Source organism: Vespa crabro, chromosome 4 (genome assembly GCF_910589235.1).
Source record: "Vespa crabro chromosome 4, iyVesCrab1.2, whole genome shotgun sequence".
NCBI lineage: Eukaryota > Metazoa > Arthropoda > Insecta > Hymenoptera > Vespidae > Vespa > Vespa crabro.
Window position 1 is genome coordinate 8,051,649 of NC_060958.1, and position 15,270 is coordinate 8,066,918.

A 15,270-nucleotide genomic window follows, 5' to 3' on the forward strand; every position below is an offset into this window, starting at 1 on the left:
ACCATTATGTAATAAAAGTAATAAGAAAGAGACTGTATTCAACCGTGACCGTATCGTAGAATAATCCAAGTAGAAAGTGAGAAAAGAGGAGGATGCATTGGGGGTTGGCGGTAAGGGTCGAAGAGGATGGAGAAAGCTGCAGTACTTCGCTTCAGACAAAGCCTAACGAAGCTTCTATTTAGCAACAGTAGGCACTGCGAAGCCCACCTTCATCTCTATTGTACTTACTTGTTGGGGTATAGTGTATTTCATCCATCAACGGAATTCTAAGCTGACAATGAGTATCTCTCTTACTTTTTGATATATATATATATATATATATATATATATATATATATATATATATAATTTATCTTAAATTTTTATTTTTATTTTTATTTATTTATTTATTTATTTATTTTTTTTTTTCATTAAACAAGAATACCTTTGATTTCTTTTTTATTTAAACTATTAATGTATGACGATATATATTCATATACAAATGGCAATTGATAACTGATGAATGGCTTAATGATTAAATTTTGTCAATAATATTAATGAAATTGATTAATAAAGTTATTTATTTTTCGAAAAGATCAATTTATATTCCGTTATAATTAAATCTTATAGCAACTCCATATATTATCTATTTGTAGATAAAACGCATTTTTAAAAAAAGATCTATACGAATTAAGATAATCCTTCACAGTGTTCCGTTTTGTTTTAATGAAATAAAAATTATTAAGCACATTCATTCATTCACATAAAATATATATTTAGTTTTAGGATTAGAAAGTTGTTATTGACTGATCAAGGAAATGAAAAAAAAAAAAAAAAGAGGAGAAATATTAAAAATTATTGCTAGTAATAATAATATTCATATTCCCAGTTAGACATTTGTATTATGCGACAGTAGAAACAAGACATTATCCTGCGTGCGATACTATATTGTCAATGATGAATATAGGTATACCAACGTTTCTGTTTGCGACTGTATTCCTGAGTGTACGCATAGAAGGAGATAGATATCCAACGTTCGGACATTGACATCATGACCATTATTTATTGCCCATGAGGCGCAACACAACGTGCCAAGCATCCGTAACGGCTAGAGAATTCGAAAGACACTATGACGGAATACCTGTAACAGACAACAGGTCGTTTATGTCCCCATTGATAGTAGAAAATAGGTATTTGATTGATAATCCTATATAGGAAATATATCGTTTTATTTTTTATTTTATTTTCTTTTTCTTTTTTTTTCTTTTTTTTTTTTTTTTTTTTTTTTCTTTAGTACGGCAATTTTCAAAGTTTATCACGAGGATTTCGAATTTTATTAATTCTCACAATATTTATATTAAAAACATTTACGATTTGGCAACGTTAAAAGATATAAAAGATTTTTTGCGATCTTTTTCGACAAAAAAGTTTTTCGATATGCATTGTATTAAAAAAAAAAAAAAAAAAAAAAAAAAAATCATACACGTTGTGATCGTGTATAAATGAGATATACGATAGTATTATAACAGTTTCTATCTCGTCCTAAGGCGAAGAAAAGAGAAAAAAGAAACGAGAGAGGAGAAAATAGAAAGAAAGAACAAGAAGAAGAAGAAGAAGAAGAAGAAGAAGAAAAGGAAGAAGAGGAAGAAGATGATGTAAAATAAAAAAGTAACTTCTACTTGACTCTTTTTATTTTTAGAAAGAAGCTCGACAAGATTTCATCTCGGAAGATGCGGATCTGAAAAACTTGTGTGTCGACATAAAGAACACTTCTTATTGTTGCTGTTGCTACCAACATACAAAAAACAACATAGTCCAGAAGAAAGAAGAAGAAAAGTCGAGTACAACAATAACAACAAAAAAAAAAAAAAGAAAAGAAAATACCAGTTTCATATACTTTGATGGATTATACTCATTTTAATACTGTTTTCTTCTTTTCTTTTTTTTTTTCTTTTTTCTTTTTTTTTTATCCCATTGAATCTTTCAAATGCAAGAGTTAGATTCGATCACGTATCACAATATTTCTTTTTCTGCTTGATTACGTGTAAAGATCAATAATTTATCCCAAAAAAAATTTTAATAAAGGCAAATATTTAAAACAGAGTTTTGAAAATTAATTAAACTTTCTTTCGTAATTATTATTCCTTTATACGTATCGACATATTTTAATTTTTGTTGTTAACTATCGATAATATCCAGCAGGTATATAGAATTCAACACCATTGAAAAAGTTTATTTTATTAAATTCTATCGAAAAGGAGTAAAAGCATTATATTACCGAAATTCATTGACAGCGATGGTTTAACTTATTATTATTTAACATTAAATCCTTATTGTATGTTACGGAAAGAGAAAGGGAGGACAGGGAAGAGTGATGACGAGAGTAAAGGTGGGGGGATGGGGATGGGGACGGGAGGAGAAGAAGAGAGAGAGAGAGAGAGAGAGAGGGAATGTATAACTAATTTTACGATCGCAAAGCGTATATAACACACGATCTCTACAAAGTGTATCTACTATAATTACAGAGCATGGGAAGTTGCGGTTGGATCGATTATTTCGATAGTATAATATGACAATATTGATGGGCGTGTAATCACACCGGGGAATATATAGATATTTTAAGCTTCTGATGAAAACTGAACAATGATAAAGTCTAATCTTATTAACTTTTCTGGATTGACAATTAATTGACATTATTTTATTGAATGATTTCGTTTTTTTTTCTTTTTTTTTTTTTTTTTATCGTTTTTAGACCAAACACATTTGAATATTTCGATAACAATATCATGCGGTAAAAGAGATATATTTCAAATGATAAGGCTAAAAATATATTTCAAAAGATTCTCATGGGATTTGATTCTTGCTTAGCTTTTGAGTTCGCGATGACGAAGTTTTATCTATCGAGATCGCAATTACATAGCGAAGAGAAAGAGAGAAAGATAGAAAGAGAGAGAGAAACGTCGAAACGTCGAAGCGAAATTTAGCTTTTCAAGTGAGTTTACTCCTCGACTAGGAAGGATGAACTAGTAAGTTGCAGAGCTTTCTAACAGTTTGTGAGTGAACCGGAAGAAGGGACGTTCGAGCGTGACTGTCGGTAAGAGCTCTTGATCGTTCGTGCGTAAAAGCTCGGTGATTGTTTCTCCGCTTTTTCTACCGTAGCGAAAACCTTTCGATTACCTTTGAGATCCTTTCAACGTACTTAGATACTTTAATTTCGACGTTATACTCTTCCTTATTGCTTTATACTTTCTTATGTACGAATGTATTTACATATACAGAAGAACACAAGAAAGTTAGATCCAATCTTCGGTTAATTATCTTTTTTAAAATATCGATCGATCATATAAAAATGATTTATTCGCAAGTAAGAGGATCTAGAAAAGAGAAAAAAAAGAAAAAAGAAAAAAGAAAAATTTTATTTTATTTATATCCATGGGAAACGTGAAAAGGCTTTGTAACGTTTTCAATAGGTTGACGTCTCTTCGTAGAAACTTTCGCGGAATTGCCACACATCGGAATCGTTTCTCTTCCACTTGAGGAACATTCGATCGGCTTCCAGAAGAACAATAAATGAGAGTAGAATGTGGTAAAACAATGGACATCAGTACGCTGGTCCAGTCCAGTGCTGATATATACGCGTTTAGAATTCGAAAAAGATTTAAACGACTTTCTAATACTATTTTTCTCATTGAAATCGTGTCATTATTTTAAAAGTGGAAAATAGTATCGACGGTGGTTCGACGTTAAAACGGCCATTGTAAAGTGTTAAACGTCTTTTATAAATTACACGATATATTTTTCTCTCTGGTATTATATTTAAAATTCGATTCGAAATAAATACGTGTATATTGAAATAAATAGAAGGAGGACACAGATCCTTAGTAAGTATTTGAAAAAAGTTTTCTTTAAGAAATAATATCGGACTCTCTTTTCTACCTTTCTTTTTTTTTCTTTTTTTGTTTTCTTTTTCTTCTTTCTTTTTCTTCATTTATCGATTTGTAGGTTTTCTTTTCTTTTTTTTCTTTTTTCTTTTTTTTTTTTTTTTTTTTCTTTACTTTACTTATATTTCCTTTTCGCTTTATTTCGCAATATCCTTCGATTCTCTCGCGATCTTTCCTTTCGAATCTCCTACAACACATACGACAAGCGATGTAGGAGAAATGGCGAGACTACCGGATGCTGGAGTGCTGCCAGAACAGACCGAGTGGACGGAGGTCGGAATTTCAGGCACGCTAAGTGCCTCCTTGATTTACTCAATCACTCCGCTACGCTTGTGCCTCTTTGTCTTCTAACTCGGCACTCAACTTCTTCTCGAATGTTTCTTGACTCTATCTCTTCTTCTTCTTCTTCCTCTTCCTCTTCCTCTTCCTCCTCTTCTTCTTCTTCTTCTTATTATTATTTTATTCCTTTTTTTGTCCTTCGTTTCTTTCTTTTATCTACCTAGCTTCCTTGTGATCCTATTTAATTTATTTTCTTTTTTTATTTCTTTTCGAACATTTTCTCTCTCTCTCTCTCTCTCTCTCTCTCTCTCTCTTTACGAATAAACCTCTCGATTATTTTTTATTTCTTTTCGAAGCTTTTCTTATCGAAGACGAAACTACAATTTTTCGATCTAATCAATTGTTTATACTACAAATGTTTTCTCCAATAATTTTCGAATTGAAATACAACTATGTAATGACTTTTTATCGATATAATACGATCATTAATTGTATTATTAGATCGACGAATTTTTACTATACTTTGGCTAACGTTCAGCATGTTTATTAAATTGAATTAATATATTGAAATGATTCAATTGTAGAGATACGATAGAAAAGTAAGATATTTTTTGATTGATGTTAAATGATCCGCTTTTTTAATATCAATATGATTCATTATTTCACGCGCACAGTTGCGTTCATCCATATTCTAGAGAAAAAGAGAGGGAGACGGAGAGAGAGAGAAAGAGAGAAAAAGAGAGACAGAGGGAGAGGGAGAGAGGGAGAGAGAGAGAAAGAGATATTCGATCTATAGAAAATGGTAATTAAATCCTTTGATGCGATAATAATAGCGAATTTTCGAGTTAATTGCCGAATATTCTGAGTGGTTTGAAACGCGTAATTTAAACAGGCAGGCAGCCGAGGAACGCGGTAACGGATTCCATTAAAACTTTTCGCTCGGTTCGTACGATAAGTGACACGTATTCCCTAGCATACTCTCTAGCAAAAGTAATACATTTTAAAGAATTTGACGTGAAGAATTTACATTAGAAAACTTCATGCGCGGTAACGTATCGCAAATGACGAATCTTCTTGCGTAAAGTATTATAGTAAGAAAAAAAAAAAAAAGATATTGTTCATAGGATTTTATGATATCGAATGATAAACCTATCATAAACCTTAAAATCAAGTAGATAAAGATATATAAATGGTTAGTTTGAGAAAGTGAACATTATTAAACGATGAAATATGTCCTTTAGAATGAATATTGTTATGTTGGAATAAACGAGAGCTTAAGGAGTATCTATCTATTATTTGTTGAACGTTAGTTATCGCTTAGTATTTAAGTTAAGTTACGTTAAGTAGAACGGAACAAAGTATAGAGAGAGAGAGAGAGAGAGAGAGAGAAAGAGAAAGAGGAGTAACGATGTCTAGGAAGCAGCAGGGTAATGCTCGACAGAAGCTCGCATAATCCCCGTACGGGCATCGTCTGTTTGATCTTGTCTCGGATTTTGCCAAGTCGACGGTAAAGCCGGTCCTTTCGTCGGGTATACAGGTTTGCACTTTCCACAGATAGCGTTGTTGTGGACAGAGAAACTTCTTCGTAAAACAAGCCTCTACTTCGTAAGGAAGGAAGGAAGGAAGGAAGTAAGGAAGGAAGGAAGGGAATAAAGGGAGGTAGGAGCCGCAACATCGGCTACAACTTAGTCCGTGCAATTTGTTAATGGTAATAATTCTAGCTAAGCGGATTAAACACGATCGAGAGCGAATGAGAACGTAAAGGGAAGTTGTCATTAATCGACAAGTTAAGGTTGATACACAAACGGAGAATTTGAAATTAAACGGAACTTCGGGTAGATCTTGGACGACGACGTATCGATTAAGAGTTTGTATGTTATGCGGCCAGTAGTACTACTTTCTTTGATTACATTGCGTCTAGACGACGTTATGTAGGAGGTGTATCTATGTATGTATGTATGTACTTAAGTTGTTTAAGTAAACTATGTATAGAAAGAGAGAGAGAGAGAGAGAGAGAGAGAGAGAGAGAGAGAGAGAGAGAGAGAACGAGAGAGAGAGAGAAAAATTACGAGAAAAGAATGTTAATAATTTATATTACGAGGAATATTTTACGAAACGAAATTTTATACAAAATACGATGTTTATTTAATACATGATCGTGAAAGCAAACAGAACAGTTTCCTCGGTAGATAGACATTTGTTTTTGCAAACCCTATTGCACGTGTACCTAGCATATATTACACCCTAACATATGTATACCTACATACATACGTCAAATAATATAAACATCACCGAAATGCACGATATTAAACGTGTATAATTTATATATTTTGGAGTAAACGAATCATCGATATGTCTGACCTGATATAGTTCATTATTACTTCTTCAATAGGATTTCGATGAAAATTCTATTAGGATTGATTTTAGACTATTCTTTTTAGAAACTATATGGATTATTAATAATCGGTTTCTTTTTTCTCTCTCTCTCTCTCTCTCTCTCTCTCTCTTTCTTTCTCTCTCCTTCTCTTTTCCTTCGAGATAAATCATTTTGAATCAGGAAGCAGTAAATTATTCTTATCATTCGGTTCGGACGGGTCTCTCGAATCAGCCATATCATTTCGGTCTTCTCTCACGTCTTTCTTCATTCTGTCTCCCTAATACTCGAAAGATCTTTTCTTCCAACGGACTATTTCCTCCCATCATCGTGACGCCGTCGAGGAAACCCAAGATCCGCCCTTATAATGTAAACGAATCGGAAGGATCCGCTTTTATGTTTCTCGAAAATGGGATCCGTTTCGCTTCGTGTAGGCTTCCAAGTCGTTTCCTCAGCATACTCGAGAATTTCATTCTTCCGCAGCAATCTCTTATTCCTCGTTGTTCCTCCTCTTCACGGTGCTAGATACAAATTCGTCCAAGTCTGAGAGTTCGTAACTCTTAACGTATCCGAAAGTAGTCCAACGAGCGAGAGAGAGAGAGAGAGAGAGAGAGAGAGAGAGAGAGAGAGAAATAGAGAGAGAGAGAGATTGCGATTCCAATGATACCCTTCTACTACATATATACATATATACATACATACATATCTTTTACTTCACACGTAAAATTTAAATCACGATGACGTAAGGTGGTAAAACCGCATTCGATCGATCGGAATCATCTTTATTTCGAAGCTTGATTTCAATCTATTTCGAGATATATATATATATATATATATATATATATATATTAAATCAATCATCACTATTACTTTTCTTCCTTACGTAATTTTCTTAATGATAAAGAAACAGCTTAACTTTAATACGATTTATACGTATCTGAATTTCCTCTTATTATGATTTATGATCACATCATCATCCTCATCATCATAATAATCGACTCCGCTAAGGGTTACGAACTTTGCACGATTTCCTCCCTGGCTTTTCCTTTGAATTTTCCGAGATCACGCGGTACGAGAAAGAAAGAGAGAGAGAGAGAGAAAGAGAGAGAGAGAGAGAAAGAGAGACAGACAGAGCGAAAGGGATAGCAAGAAAGAGAGAGAGAGGGATAGCAAGAAAGGACATCAACGAAAGACATCGTCCGAATGAAAGCGAACGGAAATGCACTGGAGATCATGAGAAAGGGACTCTATTTGCTACGCGCCTTTGGCAATTTTCATTTCCATGTTTACCTGAGAGACGACGAAAGAGGAATAAAAGGGAACGACGGATGTACGTGCTCGATGACGTTTTCAATGGTCGTCGACTCCTCCCCCTTTCTCTCTCTCTCTCTCTCTTTCTCTCACCCTCTTCCTCCATCCTTCCATCTCTCTCTCTCTCTCTCTCTCTCTCTCTCTCTCTCTCTCTCTCTCTCTCTCTCTCTGTAACACTGAACTGAAAATGGAAAGACGAACGCGAATCTGTTAGAAACGATTTCAATTTCTACCGTTTACCTTATCTCGCGAACGATGCCGAGAGCATATGAATTATTTCTAGGCGTATAAGAGGAATTCAAATGTACCTAAGGGTAGGAGTAAGAAAGTAAGAAAGGAAAGCGCGAACCGAGAAGAGTTAGCACGAATGGAGGATATAGAACGGGCAGTGTGCCAGTGGAGTACCAAAACCCCTTCATCGATCGCCTAACAACGTTCTATGCTTCTCTGTCTTCGTACTCCCGGCTTAACTCTTTCCCACTTTCTACCATTTGCTCTCCCGGAGGCTACTACCTTTACCAACCCCGTCCCTACCATCACTATTCTTTTCTCTCTTTTTCATTCATTCTTTCTTTTTTCCTTTCATTCTTTTTTCCTTCGTTCCTTCCTTCCTTCCTTCCTTCCTTCCTTCCTTTCTTTCTTTCTTTCTTTCTTTCTTCATTCTTCTTTTACGTTGTACACACCAGTATAAAAGACCGACATAGTGATATACTTAACACCAATGTGCCTGTCTTCGATTTTTCTCGTCTATCTTCTTTTCTCCCTTTTTCATTCTTGCTTCTTCTCTTAACCTCGTCTGGCTCGTTTGAGAACAGTTTTAAAGTGAGAAAATGACGAAGGATAAAAATCTAGCACGACGGCACGACGGAACAACTCGTGCGATGACGAAAATCCTCTTCCACGGATAAAAGAGACAACGATCGGTAAAAGTCGGTAGTAAAAGTCGAGGCGGTAGGAAAAAGAAAAGGAAAAAAGAAAAGGAAAAGTAGAAATAAAGAAGAAAAAAAAAACAAAAAGAAGAACGTAATACCTCATCTTCTCCTTCTTCGTTTCGTTTCCTTCTGCTTGTTTCTCTTTTCTTTTTCTTCTTTCCTTTCTATTGTTTTTTTTTTTCCATCTTCTTCGTATTTCAATGGGAGGCCATAAAGTCTGCGAGCTTCTGCTAATACTCGCTCTTAGAATTAATTACGCGGCTAACGACCCACGAGCCCAACTGGTTCACTCAGCTTTCGTTCGTTCATTCGTTCGTTCATTCTCAATTGTTCTAACTCGTTCTGGACCCTCGTGGATGGAAACGATACCATCTCGTCTCTCTTCTTTCGCGATAAAAAAGTACATTCATCAAGCTGCTATTCTTTTCTCGCATTATTCATAAAGAGAGTAGGATGAAATTGCAGTGAACGGTAGTTCGCGTCCCTTCCTTTCCCATTCTTTTTATAATCTTTAAGAGAGATAATATCCGATGGATAACGGACAGAGAAAGAGAGAAAGACTGAGAGAGAGAGAGAGAGAGAGAGAGAGAGAGAGAGAGAGAGAGAGAGAGAGAGAGATTGAGATGAGTGCGGTTTTGCGTTCAACGTTAAATACGAATGCACCTCTAGGGAAGAGTAAAGATCTATAAGACAAGAGATTTTATTCACGATTTTCTTGGTCCATGTTGTCTTTTGGGTTAGGATGTGACCATGAGCGACCACTAACCACAAACTACCCAGTCTCGACTCTTCCAATTCCCTAAGCCAACTCGTGCCATTCTCTCCCCAGAGTAGGACGACGGGTTGAACATGAAGAGAACGAGAGAGGTAAATGAAGAGGTCGACTCTTGCGCGAGATACTGCTAGCAACCAGGGTGTAGTAACCATTAAACTAGGCGTCTAATAGTTCCTCTCGTCCACCCACGAACAATAGTCCGTGGCGAATGCCATCATCCTCTTACGACCCCTTTAGGAATAGTACTGTTCTCCGTTGGGTACCCGGTACACGTTCCAGCTTCCTCTATAAATTTCCTGTCACCCGTCGCTCTCGTACTATGTTTAAAACCAGAACGATCGTTTTTAATATCTTTCAAAAATAAAAACCGATAAAATAAATCAATAAAAAAAGAGAAGAAAAAAAAATAGGAAAAAAGAAAGAAGAAGAAGAAGAAGGGGAAAAAAGAAAACATCGAGAGAGAGAGAGAGAGAGAGAGAGAGAGAAGAAAAAGAATAAAAAAAATAAAAACGAGTGAGATAATATAATGAAAGGTCTTTTTCCTCTTCTTCTTCTTCTTCTTCTTCTTTTTTTTGAGGGTTTCTTTCCTTTTCTTTTTTTCTTTTTTTTTTTTTTGTATAAATGTTCCTCGCACACACGAAAATTTTCTATCTTTCACAAGAACTCTCGTATTTCTTGAATAAGTAGGAACCAGTAGGAAACTTCCATAGAAAGATGCCACAAACGTACTTATATAGTTCCTCCTAAGAGGGACGAAGAGACTAGCACCTTCTCTATACTCATACCTAAGCTTGAAGCAGGTGTACTTTGTTGAGCATATATCTCTGTCCGTAGCTAATAAATATTAACTAGTTGGCTGAACATATAGCTCTTGGACCAAACAACTTGCCGAGAGAACAGCTGAGTACCAAGGATATACATACAAGTATATATATATATATATATATATATATATATATATATATATATATATATATATGTATATATGTATATATACATATGTATGTGTACACCAATGCGTATGTCCGCTCTTCTTCCCTCTCTATCTTTTTTTTTTATTCTTCCCATTGACGCTCGTCGTATGGATCTTTTTTCTTTCTTTTCTTTTTTTTTTTTGCGAAGATGCAAGATAAACGCATTTTTGGTCTCATTTACGTTTCTTTAAAAGAGTTCAGCATCCATTTCTCTTTCCTATTATAATATATTATAGACAATGTTCTCTTTAGAGCTGTCGTTTATAAAGATAGATAGACAGAGAGAGAAAGAAAGAAAGAGAGAGAGAGAGAGAAGGGGGGAGGGGATAGAATGGATAGTTCGTATCAAAAGCTTCGTTCAAACTTTTCGTAAACTTGAATTTAATTAAACTAAATTGCACGTTCCATTGAAGCGAGAAAGGCAGCATTCTTACGTCCAACGTAAAAGAAGCTGCAATGCGATCGCTCCCTTTTAACCTTTCTGTTCTTCTATCTTTCCCTTTTTTTTTCTTCCTCCTGCCTCCCCTTCCCCTCCCCCAACCCGCACTCCACCCATCCAGATTACAGTGAACAGAGCGAAACAATTACGAAAAGTCTCTTCGTCGATTTTCGATGTTCCAAATGATTCGTTGCCAATTGTTTGGCATTAACATTCACCCGGTATATTTATCATAGTAACAGGGAAGAAAGTTTTTCGATTCGGACTTTTTGGCCTTTTTGAACGAAGCCGACCGTTCGAAGTGAAAACTCAATTCCACTAACACCGTTAGAATAATTTCATTCTCGCTTTATCGAAACGAATCGAAAGTACCTTTTCGAAAGTTGACGAACCAGATTTAATTACTTTCTTTCTAAATTATTTCAGGTGAAATTGAGGCTACCGAAGTGTAATTAATTATGATCGATCAAGTACGCTTATATTCAAAAATTCGAATTAGTTCACAGAATTAAGTTCCCAAAAGAGTTGCTTCAAAAAATATAATCGAGCTGGTTAGCGTTTAAAAGCTTTCATTATTCGATCGATCATTTTTCTTTTTTTTTCCTTTTTTCTTTTATTCTTTCGAAGTAACCACAATTGGATCAAATTTAAATTGGTTCAATTTGAAGGATTATCTTGAAATTTTTAAATATCTTTCCTATTTACAAATTAATAAACGAATAATCGATAAATTATTTCCACCAAACAATTGTACGATAAGATCCTTATTTCAATCATATCTAATCATTGATCCACGTATGAGAATATAATCAATCAGACGTTTTTATCGGTAACGTTCATTTATACGATGTATGCATATAAAGCCGAATTATTATTATTAACGGCTAATACATCAAGTTTCGGATTTATTTTTCCATGATGATAGACAAAAATATTTTCTATTTTTTTTTTTCTTTTTTTCTTTCTTTATTTCTATTTAATGCCAATGTATAAACATATATCATATATCGAAGGAAAAATCAAACGCAATAAGAAAAACAGAAGGGGATCAAGGCAAAAAGAAAAAAAAAAAAAAGAAAAAAAGAAACAGAAGAGAAAGATAAAACGAGAAAAAGGAAGACAATATTTTGTTGGATGCAAACGTCGTATTATACATGGATTAGTATTATGGAGAAACTTTCAAATGCGCCGTTCGCACGAACGCGTTTTATTTCGTCCATATTCAATAACATTATAAATGCATGTATAATCGAGCGAACGACCGAGCTTTTGGGAGATTACAAAGTTCCTCTGTGCGAACGAATATAACGATCGTTCTATTTACGACGGATATTATGAATATTTAATATTCGCTCACTCATTCTTTCTCTTTCTCTCTCTTTACTCTCTACGATCTCTCTTTCTATTTCTCTGTTTGCACTCTCTGTTTGCAATCCCTCTCTCTCTCTTTATTTATATATATATATATATATATATATATAAATAATAGAAAAATAAAAATCAACTTGTTTAAACAACATTATCGCGAGTTGATCCTATCGATGAATTTTACTTTAGCTAAGAAATTCTGATAGCCGAGAAACGTTCAAATTAGACGATTAGAAGGTAGAAGGAGGTAGTGAGAGAATAAATAAAAAAAAAAAAAAAAAACAGAAAAAATACAAACAAAAAAAAAAAGAAAAGGAAGAAAAAATAAACGAAAGGAGAGATTATTTTGTCAGGAATAGGAAAATACGGTTAGGTAGACGTTGAGGCGCGGAAATGAAAGTATTACCAGCAGGAAGCAATTAGGAATAGGTAGTAGGTGCCCAGGGATTAATTCCGAAAAAGCTTTGGGAATGGCTGCAAACGAGGAGAGGAAAAATGAAAAGAGAATAAGAAGAATATTAAAAAGGGGAAAAAGAATGGGAAGAAAGGGGAAGAAGTAAAGAAAGGAAAAAAAAATAAATAAATAAATAAAAGAACAAAAAAGAAGGAGGAAAAAAAAAAGAAAGAAAGAAAGAAGGAAAGAAAGATGCGAGAAAGAGGGAAAAACGAGACAGGAAAAATGGAGGAAGGTACAGAACGAGAAGTCGTTACCGAATAGAAAGGTGTGCAGGAAAGGCAACCTTTTCAGAATCTCAGAAAAGGTAGACCATTCAAAAGTATTCACGCTAAACATCTTTCTTTTCATCTTTTTCTTTCTTTTTTCTTTTTTTCTTTTTTCCCCCCATTTGCATTATGTAATCTCAAGATTTAAATTCGGATTATCTAACGCGCCTGAGAACGATAGAAACACCGACGTCGTTTCTATTTTCTTTTGCCATTAGTTTTTTTTAGGAAAAAATGCAATGAGATACGATCATAATCGTTGTTCCTTTCGCTTTAGTTTTAACGTCGATTAATCGATATTCCATTTTTCCCCCCCATCTCGTCCCCATGAATAATGGACGATCGTCCGATTCGGTATTCTCCGTCGAAAAAAGAAAAAAAAAAGGAAAAAAGGAAAGAAAAAAAAACGAAAAAAAAGGAGGAAAGAAAGAAAGAGAATTAAAATAATTTTATACACATAAAAAAGTACGCTTACATATATATATATATATATATATATATATATATATGTATATGTATATGTATGTATATATATATATATGTGCGTGTGTATGTGTGTGTATGTATATATGATAGAAAAAAGAGGAAAGTATATTATTGCTTTTTTTTAAGATAAAGATAAATAATGTTTGAAAAAGTGTTGGTTATAAAAAGAATAAAAGAGATGAGCTTCTTTTTCTTACGGTTTTAGGCGGTTTCGTTGACATCTCTCACCTCTTGTATCTCACCGTGTCGAGTCACGCAAACGTGCCATGGCAATATCGGAGAACTACACTTTTCTCGAAGTACGCTCGATTTTTCTTCTTGTCCACCGAGCCATTTCTCCTCTCAAGGCCATATACAAATTTTCTTGCTCCCGACCATCCAGAGTTTCTTTCTTTTTTTTTCCCCTTTCTACAGGATTCTTCTACATATATACAAAATGTGCTGTTTTTTCTTTTTTTTTTTTTTTTTTTTTTTTTTTAATTTTTAACGAGCAGCGTCAAGTTTTCTGAGACACACATTCTCTCTCTCTCTCTCTCTCTCTCTCTCTCTCTTTCTCTCTTTCTTTCTGTTTTTTTTTTACTTTCAGCATTTTTGTTTCAAAAGTTTTGCGAAATTTGTGAGATGTAGCGATCGCAATTCCTAGTATAAAAATGTAGTGGAGTCATCAAAGCTGTTATTTTAAAATTAAAAAATAAAAAGGAAAAAAGACAAGTTGTACTGCTATATATATATATATATATATATATATATATATATATATATATATATATATATATATATACATATATGTACTGCAATACTCTCTGTTACGCGTATACGTTTAAACAGTAGATTAATACGTATACTTATGTATGTATGTAAGTACATATTAGATTATCTCGCAAGGTAGAAAAGAATGGATAAAAATTGCAGCACTTCTAATATGGCGATTGTCGGTAAATCTGTCCATGGAAGGAAAGAGGGATGGGATGGGATAGGATAGGGGGGGAGGAATGCGGGGCTAATTGACAAATTGAGTTTCCAGTTTATCCAACAAACTGGAAGATAGAGTTATAATTAGTGACAAGCCGCAATTTTCGTATGTTGCCTTCTTGAAACGTGAGACGAAAACGATACGTCATTTGACGAAGTTAAAGAAAGTTTCGATGGAAGAAAGAACATAGTTTGAGAGTAAAAGTATTTGGAAACCTGGAAGATAAAGAAAGCGAAAAATGTTAGAAGAATGTAAGAAAGAAAGAAAGAAAGAAAGAAAGAGATAAATAGATAGATAAAGAAAGGAGAAAAAGAGAGAGAGAGAGAGAGAGAGAGAGAGAGAAAAGCTGAAGAAAAAAAGAAGATGAAAGAAGAGAACATTTTCTCGTTGGCTTTGTGTGTACTCTTGTCGAACAATACATACATACATACACATGAAACTTTCTACGAACAGATAAACTTCGCTATTGTTTTTCCGATCGAACTTTCAACAGATTAGACGATCTAATTAAACGAGCTTAACAATTTTCATTGGCTATGAATTTTTCGAATTTCATTTCTTTAGATGTTTAATAGGATCTGACGATTGATTGTATATATATATATATATATATATATATATATATATATATATATATATATATATTTTTTCTTTTTTTTTCTTCCTATCGTAAGATAAAACTCAAATCTATTCGATAACCAGATGGTTCTATTTGA

The 15,270-nt window shown here is 34.0% G+C and overlaps 1 long non-coding RNA gene across 1 annotated transcript in view; it reads left to right on the forward strand.

The window, feature by feature from the left end:
• Positions 1-2,905: 2,905 nt before the first annotated feature.
• Positions 2,906-15,270, forward strand: part of LOC124423455 — a 25,676-nt gene continuing 13,311 nt past the window's right edge. Inside the window, exon 1 of the long non-coding RNA XR_006942092.1 lies at positions 2,906-3,073. This is a non-coding gene — a long non-coding RNA (uncharacterized LOC124423455). The remainder of the gene's footprint in view (positions 3,074-15,270) is intronic.